Here is a 20,665-nt window from a genome sequence, read left to right on the forward strand (position 1 = left end):
GTCACACAAGAATCATACAAACTTTCATTCGGAACATAGAAATCCCAATTTCTGAAATGCGCGGGAATCTCACTACGTTTACACTTCCACAAAACCATAATTAATGCAAGCAAACAGATCACATACTTTTTCACACATTCCACATCGATATCACTCAGCACGTCATTCAAATCTTTCACACATCTCTCAGAATTAAATAAAACATTACACACACGCTTGGATAGACTTTCTTTCATCTCACGCACCCTTCCATTCTCACTTACGCTCACTCTATTACTGAAATTCTTACCATAATACACTTCGAAATTGCTGTCATTACTACTTAATGACCCAACAATCAAGTCATCTTCACCACCTTCCATATCAGCTTCTACTTGCACCACCTTCATGCCAACAACACTGCTACTTTCGACTCTCTTATCAGAAGTTTCATTAATCTCAAAGTCACCATTTTCACACATAATGGACCTAACTTTACTCTCCTCACGTACACTTAAATCAACAAAAACATCCTCATGATGTATACTCCGTAAACACTCTTCACTCACAAAACAACCTTCATCAACTTCACAAAAAATTTCACTTACAACTTCAGAAACTTCTGTAAGATTATCGATCGCAACATCGCTATTACCATCACCACTAGTACAAAGTAAGTCATCCGACACATCTTTCTTACCTTCATCACGCCCCCTATACACAAAATCTCCCTGATCACAAAACACATGGTCATACAATAACTCCTCTTTCACGTCTAAATCATAACTTACCTGTTTCATCACGTGAATAGGAATTTCGGTATCGGACTGCCTATCTGACCCAACTAAGAAGTCCGATTCCGGTTTAAATTACTTGACATGGACTGTTCACTATTATCATGTCTCTGCACTTGATCTGGAGGTCTTTGATCCGTACGCCCCCTACTTTCTGATTCCCCTTGATTAGGTCTTCTGCCATAATATTCCTGGTGATTAACTCCTTGGTTAGAGTGTCTGTTTCCCCTTCCGGAATTACCACCCTGATTCCCTTGCCTAGAATGACTGAAATTCTGATTATTCCTATCTCCCGCTACCTGATTACCTTGTCTCCCATTATCTCCGTAATTCCTACCTTCACTTTGCCTAGTCCTCCCCTGCCCTTCCAAAGCATCAAACCTCTCTAACAGCTGCTCTAATTCTTTAATCGTAACAATATTCTGCATACATGCAGCTAATCCGACCTTCTCAGGAAAATGCCTCAACATCTGGCGGACTGTATCTCTCTCCGATGCTAGACCTTCAATATTCTGGCTGATCAGAACATGCGCTAAGAAATATTCCGTCATAGACACACCTTCCTGAGGCCTATATTTGCCAAATAGCACGCGATCTCTTTCCCTTCCCTGAATAGCTTCACTCCAAAATTTAGAACTAAATTTCTCCCTAAATTCCTCCAAACTCGAAATACCCTGTCTGTAAACTTGAAACCAAGATCTCGCTTCTCCAACAAATGCAACATCCAACAGCTCATCAACCATACTCCAATCAATCAAACCATCGTCAAGATTCTTGCAAAACCGTTTCTCCACCGTTTTCAAGAATTCCATCGGATTAAACTGCCGACCATTAAACTTGGGTAATTCAGAGTCCTTCGTACAAGATACGTACCTATTACATATGCTGCTACCTAATTGGATTTGACTGATCTCCTGCCTTAATTTCACATGACATGATTTAATTCCTTCTTCCACTACCATTCTGGCATTTCCTTCTACTGAATTGAGGTCATCTTTTACCGACTTAAGGTCTTTCTCCAATTTCTCATTCTTCTCATCTATTCGCTTCACTAAAACATTCTGACTTGTTTTCATTCTGTCTATTTCTTCGACTTTATCTTCCACTATTTTTATTCTTTTATCACATTCCTTGCTGTTTTCAACAAATTCTTTCCTAACTACATTAAATTGGCATTCGATTTTCTCGGTCAGTTCCAAGCGTTGAGTTTCTACCTTATTATTGACTTCCTGAATTTCCCTGCTTTGATGGTCAAACTTCTGGTTCAATTCATCTATTCTGCCATTCACAGCACTGCTTAAACTATCAATTTTACTAGACAAATCAACACTCACTGAATTTAATTCCTTACTCTGATTCTCAATCTTACTAGACAGTTCCGTACTAACTGAATTTAATTCACTATTAATACTGTATATTTCATTGCTTAAAAAACTCAATTCACTCTTCAACTCTTTACTCTGACTATCAATCTTATTGGACAATTCAACATTATTATTGTCTATTTTACTGGACAGTTCAACACTCACTGAATTTAATTCCTTACTCTGACTATCAATTTTACTAGACAATTCAACCTTCAACTCTTCATTCTTCCTATCCATTTTACTGGATAATTCATCACTCTTACTGGACAATTCATTAAATAGTGATTTAATCATACTAAAAGTTAAAACCTCCCCTTGAACCGTTTCCTTAACAACCCCTACATTCTGAGTTTGAGACGGGTTACTGGATTCCTCACCGATCGTTGCAAATTGATCTTTCCTACTATCAGCCATTTTGCTACTCTCACTTAAATTAGATAAACTCAATGTGGTGGAATTCTTTTGACTTCTCTTATCCTGATTCTTAGTACCAGCAACTTTCAAAACCTCTCTACTTCTCAACTTTATAATACTGGACTCGCTACAACATTTCTTCATACTCCAAAATACACATGAAACATATAAAACACTTCACTGACATAGTTTGCAGAATTCCAACCACACCTGACAAGTGCACCTACGCTTATAAGCCTAACAGATGTACCAATCATTCAGCCACACGTTGGGAAGCCAATTGTAACTCGTTGATAATAATAACAAATAAAATCATGAATAAAAATATATAAATAAAATTACTCAAAAACTTAATAAAATTAATAAGCATAATTAACCGAAATGTCCGTAGTATGGGCGCCAGAGTTCACCAGAATGGATCCCTCGAATTTAGATAAGAGCATGATAGACTTTATATCCCAGGGCGTGTACATAATGCTGCGTACTGGTACATCTGCTGCAGGCCTTACCTAACCTCCTGAAAACGACTAATACGGTAGGAACTGCACCTAGGTTTATCAATAACACTGATTCTAAATTAGCTAACTATATTCTGAACAAATTCCGTGCATGAGCACCTCATCAACATACAACATTATACATATAATACACACATAAAATATTGCTGGAAGACTCCATATTTACAACAACAACAACAACAATAATAATGAAAATCGTGGGAAAACGAAAGCGAGAACTAAGCTACCATTTGTAGATAGTCCGATGAACACTGTACATGTATGACGATAAATACCCTTCACTGTCTCTATATCAATTCGATTTACCGATTCTCATAATCGGCAGTTATCACATCACACAGATACTGTACCTTGTACTACTGTGTTCACATATTTTAACACTTGTTGTAAAGATAGATACACACGTCTGTCGATCCTCAACATATAAATTTATGGAAAGTCTGAGATAGCTTTCACCAACATATAATGCTAGGCCGCCACAAGTGCTGCAATACTTAATGCGCAAGCACTCTCCACAAACATAACACGACTACGCTCCACGAACGTTTGAAGTCCAGTCCATTGCTGCCGTGTCACTCCCGTACCGTGTATCAGCACCACTTCCTTCCCGTACAGTGCGTCAGTTGTAGTTGTAGTTGTAGTTATCTTCCTTCTCGTTCCTTTACAATCACCTCTACAATCACCCTTACAATGTTTCTCACAATGTCCCATACAATGTGCCGGTTGCCGCCGTATGATCAACCTTTATAGACATCAACATCCCCCTCCTCTCAGATGAGACGTCTGAATTGGTGCTTGCCCACCAATCATGGGTGGTCCTCTTCTCAAGCCCTGCCCTGAACTTCTCCTTCCTCCCAAGACAATAACAAACTCTGGGGAGTTTTCATGAATCACCAAACTTTCCCTGGTACAACAACAAGCTCATCTCATCCGGCTGGGATATATACATGACAAATGGAATTTCCCGACACAAGTACATCACAACAAGCACTGGGGCAGCCAGATGACTCATTCAAATTACCAGAGTTATTACAGCAATGTTTTCCCACTCGTGCAAAACAAATTACTCATACCTACATATGTGGATATCTTCCAGCTTACCAATATAAATGGCAAAGTATACAAATGAAATAATAATAATAATAAAATAGAATACTGACAATAATATCTCTAACTTCTACATATAATTCGGGGGTGTGATATATGTACTATCACAACAGCCAGATGTCATAAATTTCACAGACATATAAAAGAACCCCGTATCAAGATGTTGCTACGAAATGTCATTAGGGCCTATATTTGATGTATTAAACTTCTATCATGTATTATTATTATCATTATTATTAAATTGAATCAACGCGCACTACTTCGATAAATAAATGCAGACTATCAATGTACTTAAATAATAATAATGATGATGACAATAATAATAATAATAATGAAAATAATAATGATAGACCTAATGTTATTTATTGGTTTTACGTCCCACTAACTAGCCTACTATTATAGTTTTCAGAGACATCGAGGTGTCAGAATTTCGTCCCGTGAGAGTTCTTTTACGTGCCAATAATTCTACCGACATGAGGCTGGTGAATCTGAGCACATTCGAACACCATTGAACTGAGCCGGAACCAAACACGCCAACTTGGACCAAGAAGACCAGTGCTCTACCATCTGAGCTGCTTAGCTCGGCAATTATATACATTTTCTTTTGCTAGAATCTACCAAAAAGTAAGAAAAGTCAGTTTGATTATGTAACACTGGATATCAACATGTTAAAAATCTCTGATGGCGCACTCAGTGTCACGGGACAAAATTAAATTAACTCAACCATAATATCCGTGTCAGTAGAATTCCGTTTCCGTTGCTAGATAGCAACACAATCGGAATTTCAAAGTTGGTAGGAAGGCTGCTTGGCTGGCACCCCTACGGAAGGCCTGCACTGCGGTTGCTGAGAACATACGATTATTAGCCCCTATTATTATTATTATTATTAGTAGTAGTAGTAGTAGTAGTAGTATTAACAACTTAAGAAATTCGGAGAAAGTCGAAGAAATTCGAAGGATTCGAAGAATGACCGCTTTGGTGGGTTTTTCCGGTGTTTTTCAGTCGGTCTATCTGACTGCCTATCTGTCCCAATGAGCTGGAATATACGGTACCGCTCAAAAGTTTAGGACCACATAAAGAAATCACGAAATGTCATCTAGAACCCGCGATCGAACCCCCATTGTCGGCAGCCCTGTAGGTGGTTTTCCGTGGTTTCCAATTTTCACACCAGACAAATGTTGTACCTTAATTCATATTACGGGCGTTTCCTTCCCAGTCTTAGTCCTGTCCTATCCCATCACCGCTATAAGTAGGGGCCTTATTTTTGGTGAAATAAAACTGTTGATTTCGGTGTTAAAACTGACACTATTTCGTTAGGTATTTCGTGAAATAAGTTGTTATACTGATCGATGTTGGCTTGACAGGTTCGATCCTGCCTCAGTCCGGTGGTATTTAAAGGTGCTCAAATACGTCAGCCTCGTGTCGGTAGATTTAATGACACATAAAAGAAATCCTGCGTGACAAAATTCCGGCACCTCGGCGTCTCCAAAACCCGTAAAAGTAGTTAGTGGGACGTAAAGCCAATAACATTATTGTACTGTAATGTAAGAGTCCGCCTCCTCAGCTAAGGCTTTCAGTTCAGAGACCCCGGGTTCGATTCCCCGGCGGGCCGGGGATTTTAACTGTTCCTGGCTAATCTTCTGACTTGAGAATTAGGCGTGATTGCCCCAACAGATACCCCCCACACATACACCTCTTCGTATTCACACAACACTCCACTCTACTAAACACTAAAGAAACATGCAACGATGAAAACATCTCTCCGGGCTGATGACCAAACATACAGATAGGGTTGGCGTCAGGAAGGGCATCCGACCGTCAAACAGAGCCAAATCCTCAGTTCGCAAGGGCGACCCCACCAAACTATCAGAGAAGCGGCCGAGGAGCAAAATTTTGCAATGTAGTCTAAAAGTGACACACTGTAAGTGGAATAAATCATCCCTGTTGAGTGCAATAAATAAATAAATAAATAAATAAATAAATAAATAAATAAATAAATAAATAAAGTGCTTCTGTAAGGAAGGTAAGGGTGTATTCTGCCCGAAGGCAGGTCCAAGCCTCCGCAGAGGTGTGCCTGAGCCGGAGTTTACGTATGTTAGTGTGGCCAGTTCCTTTCCGCTCCTCCATTCCCTTACCCTCCCCCAACAGCGCTTGGCAACCCATCCAAAACTTGACCACGCCCAATGTTAATTAACTTCGGAAATCTCACGTGATACGGTGTTTCAACACGGCTACGGCCGTTGGCGTTCTGTACGAAATAGTAAAATAATAATCACATGGCCTCAGCTGCCTTGTGCAGGCATTTTGATTTGACGCTATCCAGGCTGCCAACCCGTCAATTGCGTCGTTCCATTTTACTATACTAGATGGCAGAGTAAACCACATCTCTCTTGGGCGATCTATGGCTAAGTTGTTAGTTAATTTTGTAGGGTAAACACCGAATGTGCCATCAAATATCTTTTACATGTCGACATCGTATGACATGGAGTGTCGAATATAGGTTACTACTTTCCGCTCTTCAAAAATCCGACTACCTCTGCCAGGTTTGAACTCTTGCGATCTTGTGATCCCGTATGAATTGCTTTCATCTTACTCCGGTAGGCCTATGTCTGAGATACAGCCCCGATGAGCGATGGCTTTCATGATCGATACGCACATGTTACGGCGGTCGCTGCATTGAGCTACAATCTACGTGTTGGATATCTCAGCATAAACAACTGTCTGTGCTTTACAGGTCTTCATCAGTCAGAGCTGAACTACAACCGACATATGAAGTAAGACCGTATAGATTAGGGGAAAAAAAGGAACAACCTTGTAGTTTCACGTTACTGTTGATGTCGTGATGCGAACCATAGAACTTCCAGTTTGGCGTAGATTCAGAACCTTTGGGGCATGCATTTTCATTTCAGTATAATGTTGTTTGTTTTTAGGCTACGTCCTGCTGACTACTTTTTCGGTTTTCGGAGACGCCGAGGTGCCGAAATTTGGTCCCGCAGGAGTTCTTCTACGTACCAGTAAATCTACCGACACTGCGTTGACATATTTGAGCACCTTCAAATACCACCGGACTGAGCCAGGATCGAACCTGGCAAGCTGGGGTCAGAAGGCCAGCGCCTCAACCGTCCGAGCCACTCAGCCCGTCTTTTCTTCTCATTTCAAAAATTCCACCTGCGTTAGTTGAAATTCCAATCGCGGCCACCTTGGTTGAGAAGCCGGTGACTGTTTCACTCGTCTATCACGCCCCTGATCAGATTAAGGATGCAAAACCAGTCACGAGGCTTTGAAAAGGTACCAGCCAGGGTTTCTGGTGAGTGAGTGTAGGGAAACTGAGGAGGAAATCCCGTCATTAACGTTATCGATGCTAGAATTCAAACCACGAATACAGTGTCTAGGAACTGCACTACCCACTAACGGCATCGTTATCACCACGCTCTGCATCACCACTCTTTCACTCTGCCGTATTTTAGTGCACTGCGTGTTTATATGAAAAACCTCACAAAAGAACCTGATATTGACTCCGATTTTATTTCTCCTACTTTCAGTGAAATCTAAAAATTGTTCTGCATTAAGATTAATTAGACTATTTCCCTACGCAGATATCAAGGGGGAATGATTAGCTCAGTGGCTTAGCTGCTGGCTTAGTGCCCAGTAGTTATTTCATTTAATTTCCGGGTTGAACCGTGTTGTGGTTGTCTGTACATTTACAGAAATTTCTGCCTGGGAGACGGATGACCTCAGATCGAGTAGGGGTATTTCAGTCACCTTGACAAAGAATACTGCAATGTATTCGAAACGTCGGCAAACTGTACGTGATGTACAGACAACTACAACACGGTTCAACCCGGAAATTAAATTAAATAATTCTTCACACCGTGGAAGCTTCACTTCCCAGTAGGTTGCGATTGGGATCCCGGGCCATCCTGGGTTGAGATTTTCATTTCAAAGATGGCGTGGTGTCGGGTCTTAAACCCCCGGTTAAAACCAAAATGAGCCTGGGTGCCTCCATTGACCCCACAAAGAAGTGGGGGTTCGAGCCCCACTGTCGGCAAAACTGAACGTGGTTTTCCGTGATTTCCCATTTTGACACTAGGCAAATGCTGGGGCTGCGCCTTAATTAATGCCACGGCCGCTTCCTTCCCACTCCTAGGCCCTTCTTTCCCATCGTCGCGTCGCTATAAGACTTATCCGTGTCAGTGCGACGTAAAGCAAATTGTACCGAGCGAGTTCGCCGTGCGGTTTGGGGCTCGCAGCTGTGAGCTTGCATCCGGGAGACCGAGCCCCACTGTCGGCAGCCCGGAAGATGGTCTTTGGTGGTTTCCAATTTTCACATCAGGCAAATGCTGGGGCTGTACTTTAATTAAGGCTACGGCAGCTACCTTCCCACTCTTGGGCTTTTCCTATCCTGTCGTCGCCAAAAGACCTGTCTGAGTCGGTGCGACGTAAAACAAATTGTAAATAAATAATAAGCAAATTGTAAAATAAAGGTGGGATACTCTGAAGTAAGTAGCCATTAAGTATTATTTTGATAACCCTCTCTGACATTTTAAAACATTTCAATTTTGAATTAATTTATTAACTTTGGGTACTTAAAATTGGATTAGTATCTTGCTTTGCCTTTAAGAAAAGGACACTTCTCTTCGCTGTTTTGCGTCGTTATTAACCATTTTTACACAATCTCTTGCCGCTTCTACTCCATCCTTCATCAAATTCCAGATTCGAATTTTCTCACTTGACTCTGAACATCATGTTTTAAAGAACGATAAGGCCTATTATAAATAATGCTGGTTCAATGTGCTCTGACTAGATATAATTCTATTGAGGATATCGTTGGGCAAGATTTTAATCAAGGTTTCATTTCCATTTATTAGACAACTTCCATTCTAAGATCAATCTATTACAATGCTAGAATATATGAAGTTCAGAAGTATACTGTAGCTGATAATAAGTAGGCTATGTCATAACGTTTTCGCTTAAGATAAACAACGATTAGTATGAATTGCATCAATAGGCTACTACTCGAGATCCCTAGGATTGAGGATGATGACAATATTAGACATGTTTGCGAAATTAATAACTCGTTCGATAGAAGGCAGTTCGGGTTTAGAAAAGGTTATTCCACTGAAGCTGAACTTGTAGAATTCCGGCAAGATATAGCAGATATCTTGGATTCAAGAGGTCAAATTGATTGTATCGCGAATGACCTGTCTAAGGCATTTGATAGGGTGAATCATCGGAGGCCACTGGCAAAAATGAGTGCAATTGGACTAGACAAAACAATGACTGAATGGGTTGCTACATTTCTAGAAAATAGATCTCAGAGAATTAGAGTAGACGAAGCTTTATCTGACCCTGTAACAATTATGAGGGGAATTCCTCAAGGCAGTATTGTTGGACCTTTGTGGAATCAGAGATAAGGCTTTTTGCGGATGATGCTATTCTGTATAGAGTAATAAAAGTTACAAGACTGTGAGCAACTGCAAAATTGACCTCGATAATGTTATGAGATGGACAGCTGGGTTAAAAGTCAGGTTTCGCAAATAAGAAAAGTCATCTCAGTTTTAATTACTACGTTGATGGGGTGAAAGTTCCTTATGGAAGTCAGCAGATCACTGTAAGTACCTAGGTGTTAATATAAGGTAAGATCTCCGTTGGGGTAATCACATAAATGAGACTGTAAATAAAGGGTAAGATCTCTGCACATAGTTATGAGGGTGTTTAGGGGTTGTAATAAGAATGTAGGCCTAAAGGAGAGGGCCTACAAGTCTCTGGTAAAACCCCAAATAGAGTATGGTTCCAGTCTATGGGACCCTCACCAGTATTACTTGATTCAAGAACTGGAATAAATCCGACAAAAGAGCAGCGTTACAAAACTGTTGCAAAGTTTGGGCTGGAAAGACTTGCGAGAAAGGACAGAGCTAATCGACTAAGTGGTGTCAATGGAGAGATGGCGTGGAATGACATTAGTAGACGAATAAGTTTGAGCAGTGTCTTTAAAAGTAGTAAATATCATAATATGAAGATAAAGTTGGAATTCAAGAAGACAAATTGGGGCAAATAGGTCTATTCGTTTATAGGAAGGGGAGTTAGGGATTGGAATAACTTACCAAGGAGGATGTTCAATAAATGTCCAATTTCTTTGAAATCATTTAAGTAAAGGCTAGGAAAACAACAAATAGGGAATCTGCCACCTGGGCGACTACCCTAAATGCAGATCAGTGGTGATTGATTGATTGATTGATTGATTGATTGATTGATTGATTGATTGATTGATTGATTGATTGATTGATTGATTGATTGATTGATTGATTGATTGATTGATTGATTGATTGATTGATTGATTGATTGATTGATTGATTGATTGATTGATTGATTGATTGATTGATTGAAAGGGATTGTCCGTCAAGGCTGTGTGACAGAACATACAATAGCGTAGCCAATATCGACTGACTGAGGGGGGTACAATTACAAAATGATTATAGAACATAAAGAAGATGCTTGTACGTGTGTGGTGCGTGCATGCATAGATGTCATTAACCTATAAGGAAACTGATACAAGCGAATTATGCTGATATTCAGATTCCAGTACACTAAAAAATCTTACATCAAAATACAGAACAAGAACAATACGATCAGAGTCAACAGTTTTACAGCAAATTCTGTGGCTTGGTTCTAAAAGGGCCAATGTCATTTTTAATCGAAATTGAGATATTAACTGATACAAACGCGTTTTATCCTGGCTTGCAACATGTTAAAAGAGCCAATGTCTCTGTAAAATACTAAACGAACAGTTAACATTTAATTAAGTAAGCCCTTGCCAATAATGTTAGATTACCAATAAAGATTAGAGACCTGGCAATTTTTAAAGAATACGATAGAAAAGATTAGCGTTTAATAAGGCGACTTCTACAAAGAAAGTATGAAGTTATTTAAAGTTAGTTGTTGAAAAAAATAACAGGTTTTTTGACATTGGCCCTTTTAGAACCAAGCCACAGAATTATATGTTCAGATTAAAATCTAAAATCCAACTTTCGAAACTTCTTAGAAAATAGATTCAAGAGATCTGTTGGTTTTACAATTATTATGTTTCTGTGAATGTTCGAAACAGTCAGTCCATTGAGTCGACTTTCACCAGTTTATTGCCAGTTTCTGTTTATTTTATTTTGAAAAAATCCATGGGAGTTTCTAACCCCCAGTGACCGCTCTTGGCTACGCCCTTGAGAACATATTTCAGATACCTGATCTAATTTTAGACTGCAAGTTTTCTAAAATTTAAGTAAACTAAACTTACACGACTGCAATATCGTTCAGTATTTTATGTTTTATTTTTCCAATATTTCCATCTTCATATTGATGCGTTTAGCTACTAGGCCGTGTAAGTACAGTTCATACACATGTTTATCACAGAGCTAAAACGGTAGCGCACGATAGAATATAACATGGATCGAGCTCCGCACTAAATTGCTGTAGGCCTACTTATGTACGCTACACGAGCTACAGCTGAAAACATCAATATGAAGTAACTTATATGTGGTCTGGGAAATTCGATGTTGAAGTATTCGCGCAATCTGCTCGATTTGGCGACAAGAAATATACAATGAAAATAATCTTTACGTTTCGACGGAAGCATTAGATAGCCTATGACTACATGAAATGTAAAATAGTACCTGTTGATTAGTCGATGCTCGATAAATGAACGAATGGTCTTCCATCTGATGCAACCATTTCAATCGAATTATTTGGAATGAAATGGCGTATGGCTTTTAGTACCGGGAGTGTCCGAGGACATGTTCGGCTTGCCAGATGCAGGTCTTTTGATTTGACACCCGTAGGCGACCTGTGCGTCATGATGAGGATGCAATTATGATGAAGACGACGCATAAACCCAGCCCCCGTGTCAGCGAAATTAACCAACGATAGTTAAAATTCCCGACCCTGCCGGGAATCAAACCCGGGACCCCTGTGACCAAAGACCAGCACGCTAACCATTTAGCCACGGAGCCGGACAATGGAATTAATTAATCAAGGAAAACTGTATACATACATACATACATACATGCAGTGAGTTCGCAGTTGCGATCAACAGTATTCTGTACGAAAGAAGTCAGCTCCCGGACGAAATTATCTTTACATCGGTCTGTTTTCAGCCCAACATTGCTTTACGGAAGAGAAAACTGACTGGACTCAGAATATCTAACCCGTAAGTTAGAAGTAAAGGACATGAAAGTGGCGAGAATGATCGCTTGTACAAACGGGTTGGAACAATGACAGGAGGGTACTTGGAATGAGGAGATAAAGGTTCAGTTAGGAATGAACTTGATTGACCAATCTGTGGTGGTGGATCATCTGAAGGGAACAGAGGAGGATATTTTACCTAGGAGAATAATGGAGTCTCTCATGCAGGGTAAGAGAAGTAGAGAGAGACCAAGACGATGATGGATAGACTCAGTTTCTAACAATTTAAAGATAAGAGGTAGCCTATAGAACTAAACGAGGCCACAAATATTGGATTGTGGAGACGTTTAGTTAATTCACAGAGACTTTCAGACTGAACGCTGATAGGCACTATAGGCCTAGACTGTTATGCCTTTCAAATATTAGACGAAAATTATTGTATTGAACAGGCTAGCGTAGGCCTACGGTAATTTGATTGAGTATTCAAAACAAAACTTGCCTTTAAACCAAACATATCGAATATAGGCCTATTATCCAAATATGTACCATGAAAACAAAATTGACCTGTTACTTAAAGCAAACGCAAAATTCTGCGGAATTAGAAAGTAACGTGGCGGATCGATTAAATATCAGAAAGCGTTCCGAAGTGTGTTTCGTTAATTTTGTGGCTTCAATTGCAAAGTTTGCAATAACTTTGCCTGTGATTTTTATGGAATTTATCTTTATGACATTTACGATCAGTTTACATTTATTTCTATAGGTAGGCCTATGGTATTAAAATGAGTGTTGTTTTAAACTGATTTATTCCAAGTATTCGAAGAATTTTATCAAATTGGAAACGTACACCGAGAAGCTATTCCTCGTACTGTACTGATCCATTGTAATATTCTGCATCTTGTCGAAATGATATACCCGTCCTTTCAATTTCTTGCTAATGAGACCCCTAAGTGGAAAATTTCCTTATCTTTGCTATATACTGTACCTTAACGAAGAAATGACATTTAACGTTTTCTTTAACTTCCTTTCGTATCAGGCCTTCATGATTTGTTTCCTTTACTAGGATGACGTTCCTGAAGCTGCCCATTATATGGATGGATGTGCGAGTGGGGAGAGATTCCTCGATCAAGAGAAGCATATGGTGTACTTCTTTATCGCAACGTTGGCTATTTTACCCACGAGTCATATTTCATCATGCTAAACTTAATTCTCCCAGCTGACAGATTTATGCTGTTGAACAGAAAGAGGACGAAAATTAGACTATATGCTTCAGAGTTCTTTCAGTATGTCCTATGAATTTATTTAGTTCTTGACTCTGTGATACCGAACCGTAACCGAACCAAATGTAGTTTTCCGGCTTCCGGTTCGAGTCGAGGAAGAAAGAAATAGCCTACAGCCAATGAATACAGGGCTTAGAAAATAGGAGATTTATTTGATCAGGAAGAGATTCTACAGTCACAATACAGTAGTTTCACGCAAGAATTCTTGAGCTGATCTTGTGTTAGTAATAATAATAATAATAATAATAATAATAATAATAATAATAATAATAATAATAATAATAATAATAATAGGGCCTACATCCGACCATTATCTTACTTGTTACAGTTCTATTGTCTGATAATTCACCTTTAGAGATGACAACGCATTGGTACGACGAGCCATCCATTGTGATTCATTCCATGGGCCTAGATATATAATTACCTGCTCCGCTTTCCTGCGAAATGCGATGTTTTAAATGTTAAATCGACATTTCCTCATTAATTTTCTTCAGTAAGCAAATGTAATACGGAGGATGGATGTACGAGTGGGGAGAGATTCCTCGATCAAGAGAAGCATATGGTGTAGGCCCTACTTCTTTATCGTAACGTTGGCTATTTTACCCACGAGTCATATTTCATCATGCTAAACTTAATTCTCCCAGCTGACAGATTTATGCTGTTGAACAGAAAGAGGACGAAAATTAGACTATATGCTTCAGAGTTCTTTCAGTATGTCCTATGAATTTATTTAGTTCTTGACTCTGTGATGCCCTCTTTCTGAATGTTCCTTACTTTCCTACTGGACTGAAGGAATATTAAGTTATGTAACGTTGAACGTCGTTTCATAACGACCTTCATTGTTCAGTAAAGGATGCTAAGCAGGTTTTGTTGTGCGATAATGAAATCTGAAGTTCCTCTCTGAATTCAATTTTTTTATGAATGCAATTTGAAGTATCATGATGTTTTCAGCGAACTCATGAGAATACTAGTAATACATTTACTCCGAACAAACGAAATGGTATTTCGTAGGTAGGCTATATGGAAGGCACTACCATTACTATCTCAATAAATAAATAAATATCAGAAAACTTCTGCAATATCCGCTTTAGAGACGCTCTTAAAAAGATCATGAACAGACACATTTAATTCTATACCATTATTTTACCGATCAAGGCCTCACAGGTAGCAAAGTCGGGCATACGTCAGCCGGCACAGTAATGATTTCGGTCAGTCGTGCCCGAGGAAAAAAAAAAATTTCTTCGATAATTTGTGTGAAACATATGGCTGGAATGTGTGAGTGTATTGCACCCGACAAACTAGTAGGCCTATCTCCCAAGACTGCGCCTAAAACAATACATTATCAACATCAATATGTTTCAGAAAGGTTGTCTACCTTTCTACTAAACTGAACATATTGATACAAGCAGAATATAGCTTTTAAGGGAATGACTTGTCAATTTAATTGTCAGGGCTTTCTTTGCACGGAGCACCATCTCGTGGGATGCATCGTAACAACATAACAGCATTAGGCTGATCACTACAGGTGAATTAGTTTTGCACTTCTCTCATGATTCATTGACACAGAGAAAAGAAAAAAAGGATGATGAAAACAGGAATACACATGACGCAAGTGAAATCTCGAAACTAGTAACCTTAAAACAAAATAGGAAACTCAAGACATTGTATATTCTACCAATGTCGCTGGAAGAAAGACTGTCATATGATCTACGTTACAGTGTGGTCCCAAGTTTCGCTTGCAAATCATTGTGGCATCCGTAATTACTTTCAACAAACGAACGAATTCACTTACTTTATTTATTACTGTAAATGAATAACCTTTATTTGGAATTAACTCAAAGTGTTCAGGAAAATTCAAATAATTAGCTTGATAATTTAGGTACGTACGGCTTCTAGACGTAGCAAAGGACTATGAAATGATCTTGATCTTCGTATATCCATGAAGCATAAGCCTTCTTGATTCTTTAATTATTCAAGGTAAAATGTCTTAAAGAAACGCATGTATGTGCTCGCATGGTTGAGTGCGTGCATGCGTGCGTGAAGAGAGGAGGGGAAGGTAAGGGTGGGGAGATTATGAAGCCTTGAGATAGAACATTGCATGCAGCTTAGATTAGACATACAGAAATATTAACTACAAGCCCCATATGTGAGAGGAACACTGAGCACAACTAGACAAAAATGTTTTCTTGAATATACGTTCATTAAAAATGTCGACTTAGAAGGGAGGAAAATAAATTTTAGTCTACATTTAGGTTCGTTGACCTTGTCAGATCTATATAGAATATTGTGGAGGCAATTATTGCCATAAAATGTAATCTCTAACTAGAAATCTAAAGGGAGAATATAGGCCTACTTAGACGTTCTTAGAAACAAGAGCCACCATTGCGTTAAGGAAAGAGAACACTTCAAGAACATCATAACTCATGCGTTTGGATGAGGAAAATTAAAAATTTACTCACCTGTTCAAAGTTAGGAACTGTCTTAACTCAATGGTGTTTTCTTAGTCTGGTTCACTGGAGGAGAAGGCATATACTGATAGTTGTCTCTTGCTTCAAAACATCTTCGGAATATAATCTTAACAACTATATGGTTAGCGACTTCTCGTAAGGAAACTAGTTTCATACAGAAATACTACATGCATTATCCTACTACTACCCTCCCTCTCCTCAACCCCTCCCCAACCCCCTCCGCGACTCAGCCGTCTAGCGATTCTTTTCTCGCGCCATCATTGTTGTATTCTTCCGCCGGAGTCAGGAAGCCTGCCTCGCTGCGAGGGGGTGAGGGGGGCGGAGCTCGTCCCCACCAAGCCGGATCGTTGGACCAATGGCTTGGAGGCTGACGAGCGGGATCAGTACACAGGAGAAGCGCTGCCAGAGCAGACCGGCAGTAAAGTAGCTGGCTACCATGTTGAATGACATACACGACCTCCACATCATTCTCCTTGCACTTGTAAATCCTCGCCTGATTATATTTCTCCACGACTACTACACATCTCTTGCAATATGTCTTGATCCATCTGTTTTGGTCAAAACCAACAGTAACTTCTATAACGCAAAAATTCAAAATGTGACAGAAAAAAAACATTTTACCATCCTCAGTTTCCTATTGAAGGAACCGAGCGAGTTGGGCGCGCAGTTGTGAGCTTGCATTCGGGAGACAGCGGGTTCGAACCCCACTGTCAGCAGCCCTGAAGATGGTTGTCCGTGGTTTCCCATTTTCACACCTGGCAAAATGCTGGGTGGGGGCTATACCTTAATTAAGGCCACGGCCGCTTCCTTCCCATAGTCCCCAATAGTCGCCATAAGACCTATCTGTGTCGGTACGACGTAAATAAAAATCGTAGATAAATCCACCATCATTCATAAGCGATGGCCAAATTTCTTAAGAAAGGTTGTTTCCTGAATTCCAAACGTGATTTGTGGTACGAAAACAAATCAACAATGTTTAACTAAGCATTCAGACAGCAAAGCAAGAAACAAAACGATCTCAATATTAAGAACCTCTGGTACAATTTTCAAAGCCAAAAACAAACTTTATAAGACTGTGCGCGAGCACCGTTACACCTTGGCATATTTTGCATCCTTGCATCTTTCTAAACCCACTGAAAATTATGCAGAGAACTCAGGCTAGACAGGGTAAGAAAATAATAGCATACACGGTCTCTACTGAAATTCTTTGGCTCCATATTACAGCCCATCCGTTTTTCCTGTACGCTTTACGAGCTAGGAGTAAAATATTTTAAATACGAAATGACACTTGCGAACTTTGCGATTACGGGTGAATCAATATCCTTTAAAAGATCCTATTATTGCTAGTTGCTTTACGTCGCACCGACACAGATAGGTCTTATGGCGACGATGGGACAGGGAAGGGCTAGGAGTGGGAAGGAAGCGGCCGTGGCCTTAATTAAGGTACAGCCCCAACATTTGCCTGGTGTGAAAATGGGAAACCACGTAAAAGATCCTAAAACACGGGAACGATGTTATTGCTTATGTACAGTACAAAGTCACACATATATCAGTGACTCACCGCGACACAGTTCAATTGAAAGATTCGGGAGTGGAGGCAAAGGAACTGTAGAGGAAGGTAATTCCGCAGTAGTTTCGAACCTATAATATTAGCCAAATACAGGTATGGCGCGAGTTAGATCGCTGAAGGGCTCATAGGCGGGGTTATTCTTTTCGCATTTTTCACTGCAACCCCTCCCCAACCCCATTATAAGCGAATGTTCACCCACGCTTCTCAGCGACTTCTTGTCTGTTTACAGCGCGCCTGGATCTGTTTAGCCACTCTGATTCACAAGTATTGTACATTTTTATCAGGTGGATGTTTTCTTTTATAGCACCATGTTTTTATTTCATTGGCTTTGTTTGATTACTGAACGTTTTTCTAAAAGTGAGTAACCATAGTGAACCCTTTAGGTCCATATTGAGGGATACCTACCTTCCTTACCTATCAGCAAAGCTCATGAGATCTGTCTCTTGGGTCGTTTCGGGTTCTTCGTCACTTGCTGAGGTAAAGGTAGGGTTCATTAATTCTAATCTATCTACTGGAATGAAAGGTCTATTTAAACGATTCCTATTTATTCAGGGAAATGAAGTAATTTACTATGTCAACGATGTCATAGTCAATTGTGTCCACTGGACACCACAATCATTTTTACATAAATGTCAGAACACTGGTGTGAGACTTTAACGTACCGGTAACTGCCTGATGGGCAATCTTACTAGAAACCATTGTCTCAATTATTAATCATTTAAGAAAGGAAAGTCTGGAAATCCTTAAATTCGGCTTCCATGTGAGACCACATGTACCATCATAGTGATTCGTTATGGTCCAGCCCTCGTAACACGAACTCTGGACTCTGAGTATAATTAAGGCCGTCCAATCGGTGTGTGCCACACAGTGGTTCTACGGCATGGACCCTTAATTGAATCGATGTGACCTGCGTCTATGTCATGGACCGACCTCTAATCTTCTAAGTTACTTTAAAGTCATAGTGGATGATGACCGCAAGGAAATGATGCTACAATGGCATATGGCCCTAATCTAAGTCACTGAGGTTGATGACCAAAGTTTCCACTTTACTATCCCCAGCACATTCACTGCTCAATCAATCAAAGTTCATTAATTACAACAATAGCAATGCTCACAAACTTTGTGGCAGTAAAATCCATTTCCTTCGGATATGTCCCTTTAATCTTTACTTTTATTTTTAATATTCCCCAGACAACAAACTAAAATTTCCAGAATGCATCTCCAAGTTATTCGCTTGATTAAAGTTATTTCAAATGCGGTTTCACTGAATTTAATAATTTAATAAATTTAAATGATTTAACGAAATATTAACCAACAACAAATTTTATCTCCGCGGACTCTGGTTTCCTCACAAATTTCTACGCAGCTGTGATGTAAAATTCAATATTGCGATGTTTGTCTGGCTGGAAAAGAATTTGTTACATCATTCATGTCCAGCTATATATATCTCGTATCGTGATATCACACTTTAAAATCTAATCTAATCCTAACCGTTATTAACACTTGGATATCCTAATAATCTACGTACAAACCAAACAACTCGCCATATAATTACGATGTCATATCTCGTCATTACCATTATGAATTTTGCACACCCCTCGCAGACAAATCGATCATCACGACCATCGCTCTATATTTTGGACAACCTTGAAATTGGGTTACTCTGTTCCTTATACTCAAAGTTCATGGTTTCCAATGTTCATTACGTCCCCAATTACAGTATTTCACAATACTTAGATCATTACCGGCTATGAATTTTCAACTAAATCCAGCATTTTAACATATCCCCTGGCCGAGAATACAGTACAATCTCAACTCCACTCCTATTCCCGTTATTATCCCCGCTGTCCGCTTAGGTCTCTCACCCCATGCTCGCTTGGCAGTTACATAAACCACCCGGTTCGTTCTACCTGACTGACTTCTCAAAATGCTCCCTTTAAACTCTGCCGACATGATTAAACAAATACGATATTCTAACCAACAAAATGCACAGATATGCTTCCAGATGCCCACACTAATTATACGCGTCGCCAATTATACCGCTATGGATTTCTATGAATTTCTTTCCATTCTCAACATTATAAAATATTCCTCGGGTTATCATATCCCGGCTTCAATGACAGGACTCTAACCTGATTCGCACATCTCATCTCAACTCATATAAAACACTCCCCGGGCTCTGTATCCCGGCTTCAATGACAGGTCCAACCTGATTCACAAAACTAACCTCTGTTTCCCAGCTCCACAATTATCATCGACAAAGAACTGGAATAAAATCCTCACTAGAAATACCGACGTATAATATCGCACAATGCATTACTCATGAATAACTTCGCATAAATGATATCGTATTTAATAACTTGATTTTTACGAGAAATGACTGGAACATTCTACTAGATCTTTTATTGTCAGTCAGACACAGTTTAAAATGGGCATTAAATAAAAACGTTTCTCTCCGTGACCAAATTCATCACCCTAGGTTCTTATCCGACAGCGCGCTTCCACTCGATTGAAAATGAGTGACCATGGATTATTATTATTAACGTCAAAATTGCAGACAGAAGAATTTTACGTCGAATGAACATCTTACTTTGACATCACAAAATATAGGCAGCACACTCACACGGATGACGATCTACATTGGACGTGATATCACTCCCGAACCCTATTCAATAACCTTTTACAACATTATATGGCACTCGCAAGACTTCAAAAATTTATCCAAGTGGAAAATAAAACAAATGACTCTTTTAGTCGTACTCTCACATTTACAAACTTAGTAGGGCGACCACTGCGTCGTATATCCCCATGCAAATACACTTTTAGAAATCACGATACGAGATATAAGAGGTAGTAAGATGGAAAGTCACATTACCTTATGTAGTCACACCATTGTTCGTCATAGGGCTCACCTGCGACCCTGGCATTTTATTTAGCCATTTTTACATTCATGGCTGTACATATCATTGTGTTTCTTCAGGTTTCCTGGAATAAAGCAT

This window comes from Anabrus simplex, chromosome 2 (assembly GCF_040414725.1).
Source record: "Anabrus simplex isolate iqAnaSimp1 chromosome 2, ASM4041472v1, whole genome shotgun sequence".
NCBI lineage: Eukaryota > Metazoa > Arthropoda > Insecta > Orthoptera > Tettigoniidae > Anabrus > Anabrus simplex.